This window comes from Schistocerca americana, chromosome 3 (genome assembly GCF_021461395.2).
Source record: "Schistocerca americana isolate TAMUIC-IGC-003095 chromosome 3, iqSchAmer2.1, whole genome shotgun sequence".
NCBI classification, from domain to species: domain Eukaryota; kingdom Metazoa; phylum Arthropoda; class Insecta; order Orthoptera; family Acrididae; genus Schistocerca; species Schistocerca americana.
The window spans coordinates 592,139,095-592,155,217 of record NC_060121.1 but is presented as its reverse complement, the minus strand read 5'-3'; positions in this window follow the sequence as shown (position 1 = coordinate 592,155,217).

Below are 16,123 nucleotides of genomic sequence, written 5' to 3'. Positions count from 1 at the left end.
TATTAATAGTTTTTGCCGCCGCTCACGGTCGGTCCTTGCTTATGTCATTATTGCCTTTTATTTTTTTTTTTTTTAATAAATTTTAACTTTACCGTATCTGGGAGGGGTCTTTCACCATGTACCTACATAAAATATATTGTACAAACAGAGAGGGGACAAGAAAATGCAAGAGTTATTTGCTCAACATAAGAAAATGAAGTAAATATGTAAGCACTCTATACTCAGTAAAGACATAGGAAATATATTTAGAAGAGAGGCATTCAACGATTAAAGTAGCACGTTATCAAACAAAGTGAAGCAGACATTGTGTACAAAATTACCCTACCGCTTTGACCATGTTTCTTGGCTTTTGTTTTTTGGCTTTGTAAATTTCTGGCTCTTTTGACAACTTGTGAACATGGCATTTTTGCACCCTGTGAAGAATTTGCATGTTTTTCTCAATGCTCCCTGCCCTTATAGAATGACCAGTTCTGATAAACATAATCCAATAGCAGTTTCGTTATGTGGATGCGATTGCTACTTAAACCTTATGTTAAAAGCCTGGCCAGTTTGGCCAATATAATATTTATCAGAGTTATTACAATCAATCTTGTATACTCCAGAGCTATCACATTTGTGATATACCCTTTTCAGTTTATATATTTCTCTCAGTTTTAGGGTGTTGTTAATTTAAAAGTCAAATCTAACACTAGATTTTCTGAAACATTTTTCTATTTGCTGGGACATTTTGCCATGAGATTTCATAAGAATGGTTTTCGATGATTCTTTATTGGTTCTATTTTCTGGGTGAGTGTGCATCTTTGCTTTCGGCCAAAGGTAAACGAAGGAGCCAGTGAATCATTGAGGTGAAGAAAGCTTTTTTGTATTGTGGAGGACGGCATGAACTGGCACTGAAGACTATTTGTACCCGTAGGTCTTCTGAAAATTGAAAACTTATGTTTGTCGTCAACTTTCGTAATATTAAGATCAGGATAGTTAGTGGAGTTCTCTTTTTCAACTTCCATAGTAAATGTTATTTTTGGGTACATGTTACCTATTGCTTGGGCAGGTGCATTAACCTTGCTGGTGCCACCCTCTTGTCAGTAATAAAATGTCATCAACATACCATTTATAACAAAGGCATAGGAAAGATATATAGAAGAGAGTTGTTCAGTGATTAAAATAGAATGTTATAAGCCAGAGCAAAGTAGGCATTGGATACAAAATTGCTCTGTTTCACTGAGTAGTTTGTTTGTTCTAGTTTCTTTGCTTTGTAAATTTCTAGCTCTTATGACTAGTTGAGAACATGGTTTACATTCTAAATCATTCACAAAAATATCTGCTAAAGTGCCAACTGGACTATTACTTGTCCCAAGCCCATTTTTGATAATATAGTTTGTCACTGAAAGTGAAAAACATGGAAGCTAAAACAAAATCTAGAAACTCAGTTAATTCTGTACACTGTGCAGTACTGATCATGATATGGGATTGCAGATTATTACTAATTATTTAAATGATTTCTTTTATTGGGACATTACTGTAAGGGTTTTTTACATGCAAGGATGCCAATGTTACATTATTTGGTATATGTATATTTTTGACTGTATTTGGAAGCTCAGAACTGTTTGTAACCCCAAATAAGTATCGGAAGAGTAAGCTTATTTAAGTTTATTTTAAGAAACTTATTTACTTTATAGCATGGTGATGACATATGTTTCATGATGACATGAACCGGGTTTCTATCTTTGTGAATCTTAACTGGAGATATAAACTGGAGAAGTTTACCACTCTTCAGTACAAACAATAATTGGAGCAGAAATGCCAACAACAGCAGCATCACAGACAACAGTAACAGCAGAAATCCCAGCAGTAGCAGGAGCAGGAGCAGCAGCAGACATGGAAACAACCATCCATAGGGCAACAAGTAGACTGAAAAGGATACCTCCTTCCCATCTGAAGGATTTTTTAATTGGAGATATGACGAAAAAGAAGCCACCAAGATAAGTAACATTAAATGTCTAACAGTATTCCACCAAAATACTCAGTGTGTAAAAAACAAAGTGCAACAGCTGAAAGTTGAGTTACAGGTCTTAGACACTGTATTACAGAGCACTGGTGTAAAGAAAGTGTAATCTTGTATATTAATGTACCCTCATATGTTCAAGAATGTTCTTATTGCAGAAACACAATGAAAGGTGGAGGGTCATGTATTTATGTTAAGAACGGTATTGAATTTAAAGTCAGAAATGATATTATCATGCTAAGTGTGGACAAAGACTATGAAGTGTCAGCAATAGAAATAGTTGCTATAAATATGTCCAAGAAATAAACTATATTATGTGTATACCATTCTCCCAGTGGTAATTTAATGATATTCTTTTCAAAACTTATACAAAGCCTAGAACTAGCATTGACTCTGAAACATAATATTCTTTTGTGTGAGGACTTTAACATAAATACAGCTAAAACAGATGACACCAGTAACACAGTTATGAATATCCTACTTAGTTTTGGCATGTCATCACTAGTCAACTGTGCAACAAGAATAACCACACATTCATCATCTACCATTGACCATGTAGCTACAGGTGTAGGCAGAGAAAACTGTGATGTACTTGTTAAAAATCTGTGACTGTCTGACCATCTATGTCAGATTATAAAAGTAGAAGCTTGTGTAAAAAAAGAATGAAAACTGCATGTATATAAAAGAGTATACTCTCCATCAGCTTTGCAAGAGTTTTCCTTAAAGTTAACACATGAAAGTTGGGAAGGAGTATATATAGAAACTAAAGTGAATAGCAAATTCTCCAGTTTTATGTCTGAGTTTAAATTAAAATTTGAAGAAACATTCCTCAAAGCATTAATTCCTATAGGAACAGCCACCAACAATAAATGGATTACTAAGGGAATTAGAAAATGTGCTCAACTTGTGTAAATACCTAAACTCCATTACAAAGGACAATAGTGATCCAGGTTTTTTTTTCAGTACTACAAAAACTACAAAAGGATTGACAGGAAGGTACTCAACACTACAAAAAAATCAGCCAATAATAAAAGTAAAGCTACATGGGCTGTAGAGAAACGAGAAACGGGGACTGTGAAGCAGAGAGGTACAAACACACAAATCAAGAACAAGGAAAACTTAGAAAGTGTAAGCTGACAGAATTAGCAAATTATGTGAATACCTACTTTAGCAGCATTGCAATTACGTTACATTAAAATTTTCCAAAAAGTGCTAATCAACCAATGCAGAAGCCTATAGCAAACTCAATAGTATTGCTTCCGACTACCAAGGAGGAGGTACGCAATGTTGTACGGCAATTAGATGACAAAAACTCAGCAGGCTTAGATGAAATCCCAATGTGTGTGCTGAAAAAATGCATAAATATTATCAAAGCTCCACTAACAGAAATCATAAATGAATCCTTCAAAACTGGCTGCTTCCCTGACTATGTGAAGCATGCCAAAATTTTACCAGTTCACAAGAAAGGTGATGCAGAAAACGTTGAAAACTACAGACCAATAGCCCTATTGTCATGCTTTTCCAAAGTGATAGAAACAATAATGTAAAACAGGCTTATAAGCTACCTAAGTAAATTCAACCTCCTCTGCAATGACCAGCATGGTTTCAGGCCTGGTAGAGGTACAGAATCTGTAATAGCACAATTTACAAAAACAGTTTTAAAAGCACTAGATGAGAACAGCTATGTAACTGGCCTTTTCCTAGACCTGTCTAAGGCATTTGATACAATTGACCACCAGGTGTCGCATAAGTTAGAAGCACTAGGAATAAGGGGAGTGGTTCAAATGGTTTCATTCATATCTAGAAAACAGAGTACAGTCAGTAGAGGTTGCACATGTCTCCAGCGGATCAAAGTATGTTGAGAAACATATATCTGATCCACAATATATCAAAATTGGCGTCCATCAAGGAAGTGTACTGGGCCTAGTATTGTTTCTGGTGTATATAAATGATTTCCCACAACATATCAGCCATTGCTGATGTTTGCTGATGACAGCAACATAGTAATCACAAGTAAGACACCAGCACAAATGCTGGAAAATTCTACTGAAGTGCTGAGGGATGTTCACAGATGGTCTCAGGAAAACAAAGTAACTCTCAACACAAAGAAAACAAATACAATATGTTTTAGAATGAACAGAAAAGAGAATCCCTTAAATTTAAAACTAGATAACATCTCCATAGATGATGTACCTACAACAAAATTCTTTGGGTTGCACATTGACAGCCGAATTAAGTGGAATGAAGATGCTATGAAACTCTCGAAAAAGATATCCACAACATGTTATGCACTTAAGGTCCTTGTATCCGCATGCAGTAATGAATGTTTGAGAACTGTATACTTTAGTTATGTTCATTCAGTAATCAGTTATGGTATTATTTTCTGGGGGACAGTGCCCAGAATTTACAAACAATGTTTAAAATGCAAAAGAGAGCAGTAAGAATTATTACAAAAAACAGTAAGCGGGCCCACTGCAGAGAACTTTTCAAAATGTTAGAAATATTAACTGTACGTTGTGAATTTATATTCCAAACCATAGTGTACATCAAGAAAAATATAGAAAATTATATCACAAATAGCAGTTTTCATAACTATAGTACAAGAACAAGTCACTGTCTTCACCTAGACAGGAAGAATAAACATAAGACTCAAAATAGCTTCTTCTATGAAGGTGTAAAAGTGTGTAATAAACTGCCACAGAAAATGAAAGAAACAGATAACATGCAACACTTTAGGAAAAATCTTAAATTGTTTCTGCAGGAACACTGCTTTTACACTGTAAGTGAATTCCTTAGTACAAAATGATTGTAAATACCTTTTGTTTCACAATATTTAACTATATGTAACATTTTGATAAGGAGCAAAAATGATTGTAAATAACTTATGTGTCACAATGTTTAACTACATGTAACAAACAGTATAAATATATGAATGTACACAAACTGACAGCATCTGTACACATCTGTACATTTTAAAATGTCCACAGATGGCTAAATAAATAAATCATTTTAAGTGATTTCTTTTCTTAATCATTAAGAAGGAATTTGAAGCTGTCTATCTTTATACGCAAACTGGTCTGAAACTTCTCACTTGGATCTTTGTAAATTTCTATGATATTGTTTCCTGCAAAAAAAAAAAAAAAAAAAAAAGTCTGGCACATCAACTCAATTCAAGTTGTGTGATCTCAACTCACATTGCTAGTCTCAACTGTCCTTTTCATGGGAATTGTGATCCTTGCAAGATGATTTTCAACTTCTTGTCCCCCCTCCCCCCTGTATACACGGTGCAGTAGGTTATATGCATCGATGCTGGAGTCCACATTTGATTTGTACGAAACTTATATTTATTGGAGGCAAATGGTTTGTAGCTTGCAGGGATAGCTTCTTTCTTGGAGAAGGGATATATAAGTGCAAAATAACACAAAGAAAGAGTGTGGGTCTGAAAAAAGTCATTACCTGTTACAGAACGGGAATTTCACATATTATACAAGGAGCTGAGGAACCGCATTTTGTATTTTTGAAAGTAGAAGCATCAGGTTTTTTCAATTTGTTACATCAAACTACATGTAGGATTACTAAAAGAAAAACAATGTTATGATCTGCCATTACATCTTGTGAAAATTTAGTTTAAGGTTAATTTTAGCTGCTAGGCCAGTACACATTTTTGTGAATTACTCATATCTGCCACAATGCCTTTCCCTTCAAGACACATAGGTTGTCTTCACTTGTTGTATTTTGCTTTTAGTAATTCAGGTGCCTTATTTTTGCTAGAGTTATAGTGACACCACATAAATATTGACCACCGATGGTTGCAAAACTGTTTTACACACAATTCAGAGAGCAGCTTAACAATAAATAGACCTGCCACAAATACATATTTAAACAAACAACATGCAGTTTTCAAAGGTTTCAGTGCATTTCTGCATATAACACTAAAAATGCCTCACAACATAAAAAATAAATTCTACCAATTAATCTGTCTGATTCTATCCACAGTAATTTTTTAACTTTAAGTTGAAGCCATGTTACAATCCATTTCATTGTAAACTATTAAATACTGTACCATTATCTATAAAACTTCACTTTGTAAATGTAGTAAAGGGCAAGTAATTTAGTTTGGTCGTGTTGTACAAATCAGACTGCTGTCTCACTGATTCAATTAATCTGTCGTCATTTATTACAAATTTTAACAATAGAAATAACAAATGAAACAATTTGTAGCAGATAACAAACAATAAATGATGAAACAAAGTAGCAAATCTGCCCATGGCCATGTATCGGCAGGAAATGAGCTTTGAGGGTCACCTGATGAGCAATGGATGGAAGACGTCAACTGTGAAAACTTTCCTCCAGAGAAACTTTGGCTGTGCCTCGGTGTGACATGATGTGACAGGGCAAAATGGGACAGCCATTGTGGATGCTACCATGTGAAATGTGTTTCAGAATGTTTTGATGGGATGTGATGTGACCTGATGTGATGGCCAGTGTGAATTGCCCTTAATGTAGTCATCTTCATACATAAGAACTATCATATTCCCTTATCTCCTTGAATGATCAGTGCTTTTCTTTCTCTAACTTCGTATTGAGATTTTTCAAAGTACAGTTCTCATGGTTCACGACTTTACAAGAACTGATAAAGCTTTAAGGCCAATTCACACTGGCCATCACATCGCATCACGCCCCATCAAAACATACTGCAATGCATTTCAAATGGCGGCATCCACAGTCGCCATCCTGTCATGTCACATCAGCTAATCATGTGACCCCCAAGCTCAATTCCTCTTGATAAAAGGCCATTCACAGTGTTGTGACTCGCCAATCTTCCAAAGTGCCGCTGCGCAGTTACGCGCGTCCTCTATGTGCGGCGCTGTCTGCCAGTGATGCAGCAGCTGCGCCACCTAAGCGCCCAGCCAGCCAGCGGCCGCTAGACTTGGACTCAGTGCTGATTTGACTGTTACCGTGTGCACATGTCTTACTTTGTCTACTTGCTCTGTGATTTACATGTGTTGTGTCGTTTTTGAAATATATGTGTTCAATTTGACGTTACAACAATTGGCGATGAGGATGGGATTTTTTTCTTTTCATCGTTGACCCACAGGTTTCCATGGCTACTTTAGAGCAACTATTGCAAGGTCTCATTGACCAGCAAATGATTCTCACATCGGCGATTCGCTATTTCGTCTCTGCATCCAATGCGGGGCGTCTTTCGTCGTTGCCTATAGCTCCTTTTCCTCCTTACGACGAGACGGCGGAAGATTGGTCTGATTACGAAAATGTCTTTGACAGCACTTCTTGGCATTTCACGTCACGGATGAACAAACATGTAAGTCTCTGTTCCTTTCATGGATTTCACCTCAGTTCTATCAGTTGTTGTCGCAATTGGCTCCTTTGAAAGATCCTGCGTCTTTGTCCTTTGCTGAAATGTGCTCACTTCTGTCCGTAAATTTTCAAAAGCATACGCATGTGCTAGCATCTCGTGTTGCCTTTTATCATTGTCAAAAACAACCACATCAATCCTATCGCGCTTGGGCTGCTGAACTTCACGGCCTCAGTAGAAAGTGCCAATTTGTTACTGAAGTTCACAAAGAATCCTACACCGATTCCATGGTACAGGATGCTATTATCCGATCGGCACCCGACAAAGAAGTTAGGCAATGTGCCCTTCAGTTGGCAAATCCGACTCTAGACGAAGTCCTATCCATCGCTCAGTCTTTTGAAATTTCTCGTGTCGCTGGCCGCAAATAGAGGCATGGGGTGACGTCGGGGAAGTACAATCTCTACGCGCTGTTGATGAAGCGTGCGGCATGTCCCCCCCAGCCGATGTGGCCACAGTACGCTCCCAAGCGCAGCCTCGTCCTAACCATAAACAAATCTCTAAGAAACTGCAGCAAAAACCACGGCAACTTCCTTCGTGTCCACGGTGTTTTACGCAACATTCACAAGAAGATTGTCCACAATGTTAGGCCATGTGTTACAAATGCAAAAAGAGGGGTCATGTGTCATCCGTTTGCAAATCTGACCGCATACCTGATGTTCATGAACGTGACACTGATTCTGCTTCTGTGTTGTCTGTCAATGGTACTTCTTCCCTTTCAGGGAAGTTATTCCTTACTGTCACTGGTCAGGATGTTTGCATGCAGGTGGATACTGGTTCTGCTGCCACTATCATTAATTCTCAGATGTATCTTCAGTTGGGTTCTCCAATCCTATCACCTGTCATTTGGCAATTACAGACGTACAATAAACAGAAGATTTCTCTCTTGGGACAATTTAATGCTGAGGTATCTTACAAATCCATCATTCGCACTGTTCCCATATTTGTGGTCGACTAGAGTAACGCAGAGAATTTTTTTGGTTTCGATGCCTTTCGCGTTTTTGGGTTCTCCGTAGATGACTCTGTCAATATCGTCTCTGATGCTATTTCTTATGCTCAATTGGATTCCTTGTCGACGACATTTTTGTCCCTTTTTTATCCTGGGTTAGGCCGTGCAAATGACTTTGAAGCTCATATCACGCTCAAACCCACTGCTCGGCCTAAGTTTTTTCGGCCTCGGCCCATTCCTGTGGCCCTTCGTGATCGGGTAAAAAGGGAACTAAATCGTCTCACTACTTCAGGGGTCTTGCTTCCTGTCACTTCCAGTGAGTGGTCCTCTCCTGTCGTTGTCGTTGCTAAGCCCAATGGTGATATTCGTCTCTGTGACGATTTTAAATCCACTGTAAATGCTTCAGTGCCTCATCGACACTTACCCTATGCCCCGACCTGAAGAATTGTTCACTAAACTTGCTGGAGGCAAGTATTTTTCTAAAATTGACCTGTCAGAAGCTTATCATCAACTTCCTCTCGATGCTGCTTCCCGGTAGTTTCTGGTCCTTAACACACCTTTCGGCCTCTATCAATACCAGCGATTGCCATTCGGGGTTGCCAGGGCCAAGGCTCTCTTTCAGCGGTTCTTGGAACAATTGTTTCTCCCTGTCTCTGGGTGTATCAATTACATGGACGACATTGTTGTCACTGGCTCCACCACTGAAGAACATCTTCAGAATCTCTGCACATTTTTTCATGTCTCACAGACTGCCAGTCTTAAGTGTAATCTTCAGAAATCACACTTTTTTTCAGGCATCTATCACGTACTTGGGGTTCCAACTTTCTCGGGATGGTATTCGTCTGCTTCAGCAAACTGTCGCTGTGATCGATGCCCTTCCTCGCCCTTCATCTGTTAAGGAACTGCAGGCTTTCTTGGGGAAAATAGCATACTATCATAGGTTTTTACCGTCTGCGGCTTCGGTGACTCAGCCGTTGCATTGCCTGTTGCATGAAAATGTACTCTTTCACTGGTCTGCGTCATGCGATGCGGCTTTCCAAAAATTGAAGATTATACTGAAACAGGTCCCATGCCTGGCTACTTATCGACCTGGCCAACATCTCGTTCTTGTCATGGACTTCTCTCAATATGGGGTTGGTGCAATCCTTGCGCAGCATTTTTCTGACGGTTCTGAACAACCCATTGCTTATGCCTCCAAAACGCTCACGGATGCCCAACGAAAATATTCTCAAATTGAAAAAGAAGCTTTGGCCATTATTTATGCCTTTCATAAGTTTGGTGTTTTTCTTTATGAATCCAAATTTCATCTTTTTATGGATGACAAACCACATGTTTCCTTGTTTTACCCATCAACGTCGCTTCCCGACAAGGCTGCACACCGCCTCCAGCGTTGGGCTCTTTACTTGTCTCGTTTCAATTATGAGATTCATTTCTGGCTGACGGCTCAACATGAGAATGCTGATGCACTGTCTCGCCTTTCCATGGGTCCTGATCTGGGACGAACTTTTGTGTTTCCACCTGGATGTTGCCGAGCAGCGGGTTCTGGATGGGTTCCCCATCACTGAGGACCAGCTGACGGCTGCTACGGTTCTGACCCTACCCTCTCCCGGGTTTTATGCTGTATTCAGAAGGGTTGGCCAGATTGTCCGTCCGCTAAGACTTCTGATTCATTGCGGAACTACTATGCTTTGTACTACCGCCTCACGGCTGGGGATGGTGTTTTCCTCCTTTCCACCGACAATGCTTCGCCGCGTGTTGTAGTACCTGCGTCTTTGCGTGTGTCGGTCTTGCGCCTCCTTCACCAAGGGCACTGGGGTGTCTCTCGCACAAAATCTCTGGGACGCCTTCATGTGTACTGGCCCGGCATCGACTCTGAAATCGCACACATGGTCGCTGCCTGCAGCCCTTGTGCGTCACAGGCCGCCGCACCGAAGTCATCTTTGTCACCGTGGCCTTCTCCGGAGAAGCCCTGGGAGCGTATTCATGCTGACTTCGCGGGACCTTTTTTAGATACTTATTGGCTACTCATAATTGACGCCTACTCTGACTTTCCTTTCATTGTCTGTTGCATGTAGCCTACCCCCGCGGTAACCACAAATGCTCTAGCTCGCATTTTCTCTTTGGAAGGCTTTCCCTCTATTCTTGTTACTGATAATGGTCCCCAATTTGCCCCTTCCGAATTTAAGGATTCTTGTGTCTGTCACGGCATCATGCATGTCACGGACCCTCGGCTCCATCCACAGTCAAACGGTGGGGCTGAACGACTGGTCCGCACATTTAAGGCTCAGATGAGCAAACTCCTGACGTCTTCTGCTGCTGATGATGTGCTTCTCCAATTTCTGGCTTCTTACCGTTTCATCCCCATAGGTGACCACAGCCCGGCTGAGCTCTTACATGGCCGACAGCCCCGCATGCTACTTCATCTTCTGCGGCCTTCCACCTCACGGTCGCGGGTGCCTTCGCTTGGCCGGTTCACCGCCGATGACCTTGCATGGGTACGGGGATATGGCAGGTGGCCAAAATGGAGTCCTAGCCGCATCTTACTACACCGTGGCCGACGCCTGTATGAAATCCAGATGGACACGGGTGTTGCAGTGCGTCATTCGGACCAGTTTCGGCCTCGTGTGCCGGCAACGCCTGTTCCAAATGCCGCTACACCACATTCGGCTCTACCTGATGCTCGGGATCTTGGCATCTCTCATTACTCACAACGCAGCCTTCTCACCATCATCTCGGTGCCAGCACAAGAACTGAAGCCACCAGGAGACGTACCCATGCAGGAACCGGGTGACCGTCATCTGTCGGACCAACTCTACTCGCCTCCTTCTCCTACGGACGCTGACGCATCGCCCATGTCTCCTGTTATAACAACGGGACTTGCCGCAATGGGCAGATTAGTGTGCGGGCCCCAGCAGATTTGACCCGTAAGTCTCCTGTCATCTCGACCCATTATCATCGGGTACACTTCCGTCCGTACGGGAAGCCTCCTCCTCAAGACTTTACGGCCAGTCAAACAACACCTATGGACGTTAGCAATCTACAGGCCAAGACCAGTGCAAAAAATTCAAAGGGGGGGGGGGGGGGGGGGAATCAGTTGTGACTCGCCGATCTTTAAAAGTGCCGCCGCGCAGTTACACGCGTCCTCTACATGCGGCACTGTCTGCCAATGATGCAGCAGCCGCGCCACCTAAGCAGCCAGCCAGCCAGCGGCCACTAGACTTGGACTCGGTGCTGATTTGACTGTTACCATGTACACATGTCTTACTTTGTCTACTTGCTCTGTGACTTACATGTATTGTGTCGTTTTTGAAATATATGTGTTCAACTTGACGTTACAACACACAGATCCCTATATTTCGTTTTATTGTGGTTTTTGTGATTAATATCAGTTGTTTTTTGTTCATTATGTGTTATAAATTGTTTTGTTTCATTATTTCTTTTGTTAAAATTTGTAATAAATGATGAAAGATTAATTGAAGTAGTGAGACAGCAGCCTGAATTGTAAATATGAGGCTACTAAATTACTTGCCCTCTACTGCATTAGTAAAGTGGATTTTTATACATACCAGTTCAGTATTTAAAATCTTACAATGAAATGCAATGCGGTATGGCTCCAGCTTGAAATGAAAAAAGTACTGTGGGTAGAATCAGAGTGATTAGTAGGTAGATTTTATCTGTATGTTGTCAGGCATTTGTACTGTTTCATAAAGAAATGGACTTTAACATTTAGACACTGCAAGTTGCTTCTTTAAATATATGTTTGTGGCAGGTTTATTTATTCTTAAGTAGCTCTCTGAAATTTATGTGAAACAGCTTAGCAAGTGTCAGTGATCAATATTAATGTGGTTTCAGGGCCTAACCCCAGTACAAATAAGGCACTTGAATTATTAAAGACCAAATATAAGATGGAACAGAAACCTATAAATCTTGAAGGGAAAGGTATTGAGGGAGAAATCACTATTGCGCAAATATTTGCATTAGAGCAGTGGTTAAACTTAACCTCAAACAAACCAATTTTTTGAGGGTTGTGTTGGCACTTAGCAATGCTATGTTCCTTTTCGTAATTCTGGGCGCAATTGTATGAAACAAATGAAAAACACTGATGCTTTGATTTCATACCAATGTGCACTCCTTTCATCCATGTACATGAGCCACCATGTTGTGTATGTGCATTTCGTGCATAAAAACAGTTGAAAAACATCTTGCGAAGTTCACAATGCCCTCTAAAACAAACAGCTGAGAACAAACATGCAAATTGAGATCACATTTTTTGAATTGACTTGACGTACCATGACGTGACGGACAGTATGAATACACCTTCATGTGACAGTTCCATGACGTCACAGTGCCGTGATGGCCAATGGGAATTGCCCTCAATTGACCTCAACGGCTGTGTTCACAGTTTCTAGTTTCACCATCCTAGCTGTTTTGCATGCCTTTTTAGTTTCAACTATTACTCACTTAGTATTTTCCTTACTAACATTTGGAGTGATATTATGTTGTAAATCTTTATTCAGCAAAATATTTTCATCATCCCTCAGTACAATACTTGTCAAGTTAGCTACCCTGTCATTGAAGCGGTGTTGCCCAATGCCACCCTTACTTTTTACATGTAAATTATGAGGTTTGATCAATTTAGCCAATTTTTTGTTATCACTTTTTTTGATTTGTTCAGCGTTATTCCTGATCCTATCAGAAATCTCTTACCACACAAATTGAAAATGGGTACAAGAAATTTTGTTACTTAGTTACAAATGTAATTCAAAAGGTGCTTTACTTAGCATGTCATTATGTTTATATGATTCACAGAACTGGGCCCCAATCTAGTTGATCTCACTTTTAGTTTTAACTGATAAGGCAAGGACTTACAAGATTATAGACATGAAATAAAGAAATTTATTCTACACTTCCTAGATCACTGTCCGATATGCGACCGTGCTGCAGTTGGTGAGCTTGGGAAGGGTAATAGTCTAGCTGACATTTGATCGGATATTATTGTGAACAATTTAGAATGTAAATTTTTTGCCAGGTGTCCACAGCTAAAAGAAAAAAAATGATTTATTATAAACAGTATGTTGACAACATTTTATTACTGATAGAGGGTGGCACCAATGAGGTTAATGCATTTGCCCAAGCAATACGCAGCATGTACCCAAAAATAACTTTTACTATGGAAGTTGAGAAAGAGAACTCCATTAACTATCTTGGCCTTACTATTAAGAAATTGGCAACATACAGAAGTTTTAGATTTTCAGAAAACCTACATGTCCAGATACTATCATCAGTGCCAGTTCATGCCATCCTCCTCAATATAAAAACGCCCGAGTCATTCATCAGTTCCTTTGTGTATTTTTGGCCAAATTATGTAAAGAACTCTGTGTTTTAAAGCAAATTGCAATATCTAATTGCTTTTTTTGAAAATTATGTCATGTGCCCTAACAGTAGGCTAAAGAAACATATAATAAGCAGCAGTCAGATGCACACCCACCCAAAAAAAGGAACCAATAAAGAAAGAATGAAAACCATTCATATGAAATTTCACAGCAAAATGTCCAAGCAAATAGAATTTTTTTTTTTCAGAAAATCTAATGTTAAAATATAAATATAAACTGAAAAGGGTGTGAACAAATTTGAGGATTCTGCAATATACAAGATTAATTGCAATAATTGTGATAAATATTATATCAGCCAAACTGGGTGGTCTTCTAACATAAGTTTTAAGTAACATTCACAATCACGTATTTATCAGAATTGATCATTCTGTAGAAGCAGAGAGCATTGCGAATGATATGCATATTCTCCACAGAGTGCAAAAAGGCCATGTTCTCAACTTGTCAGAAAAACTTGAAATTTATAAAGTAAAAAAACAAAAGCCAACAAACGTGCTCAGTGGGGCAGAGCAATTTTGTACCCAATGTCTGCTTTGCTTTGTTTGATAATGTGCTACTTTAATCACTGAATACCTCTCTTCCATATATCTTTCTTACATCTGTATCTAGTACAGAGTGCTTACATATTTACTTCATTTTCTTGTGTTGAGCAAATAACTCTTGTGTTTCCTTGTCCCTTCTCTGTTTATACAATATGTTTCATTAACTAGATTATCTTGTTAATGGACTGTTATGGTGTTTCATCATTCTTTTCTTGGAATGGCATGTCACACGGTATGAAGGGCCCACTGGCGGTTATGTTCCTCTGACCACTTCTTGCTTATGTGGTATCCTGATGGTAAGACCAATATAAGCACTGATTATTTACAAAAGTCTGTTTTCACTCATTTGGCTTCTTTCTCTATTTGTTTTATCATTTTTATATTATTCTGCATATTCCGTAAACTTGTCCTCATGTACATCATTATGTTATCATCTAAAATTTGCCACAAGAGCATATCAGAATTATTGTCACTTAACAATCTAAATTTCATCATGTTTTAATTTACTATACTTTATTACTATAACGACTTATACACCTGGTAAGCCCACTACAGACTTTACTGAATGTATTCTTCTTTTTATTTTATATTGTACAATGCATCATTAAAGAATATGTGTTACGCCTACAGTAACGACATCTGGCGAGCTTGCAACATAAACATTTTGCGACTACTGTATGACAGTTTGTTTTGAACAGTCACACTGTTAACAAGATGACTCTGTGTGTGTGTGTGTGTGTGTGTGTGTGTGTGTGTGTGTGTGTGTACTAGTTTTATGGATATAGGACATGTTTTTGAACCAGATATGCCTTTTCATGTTTAAAGTGCATAATTTTCAGATGTATGTCAGTAATAATTTTCATCATGGCCTATTAGTATTGTTTTAAGCTGTAGACAATCCACTAGTTGTATTTGTATTTTTTTCCCATGTTTTGCTACAGGTCTGAAGATGGTCATTGCTGAGACTGCAACCGGTAGTCTGAGGACCTACAAATTTGTGATCACAGACATGAAATAAAGAAATTTATTCTACATTTTCTTGATCATTGTTCCATTCATGACTGTGTTGCAGCTTGTGAAGATATAGTCACTTGCTTGAATCCTTGCGTGACTTTGCGAAAAGCAAGCGTGAATTTCTGATGGCTTTGACCCATTTTACTTTGCATAATATTTTGCTAAAAAAATGAATATTTGCTATCTTGTACAAGTTTATTCATTCTCTTAAGAATAATTATCAAAATTATTTCATGAATGCCATTCAGCCAGAAAATTTTAGGCAACATCGCCTGAAAAGATTTCAGTTTGGATTCTTATATCTCAGAGAGTGAAGGTATAGTCAACACAAAACTTGGCATTTAGTAACTTAACAACAAAATGTTCTCAAATATAAAATTTCATTTATGTACCCTTTTTTTTTAATAAAAAAAAAAAAAAAAAAAAAAAAAAAAAAAAAAAAAAAAAAAAAAAAGAATAAAAAAACCTTTGTTCTATATAACTCTTCAAACAGGGCTCATTACAAAGGCCACAATTTGAGCTACATAACAAACTGATTTTGATTATCCATTGCGAGCTAACAATGCTAGACAATTTGAATGAAAGATGGCCATGAAAATCACAGCACAAAAAAAAAAAAAAGTGATAACCTTGGGTTCTTATATCTCATAGCATAAATCCACAGTGGACATGAAACTTAATACACAACAGCTAGGAGTGGGGTACAAAATTCCATTCACCTACAATTTTCCAGTAACGTACAAATTCGTTGAATAGATGATGATTTCTGTGAAAAGGTGAAAATAGGGTATATTCGACACTTTTTACAAATACTGTTTTCAGTTACAGTTTCAGAAACAAGTCTGATGTGAG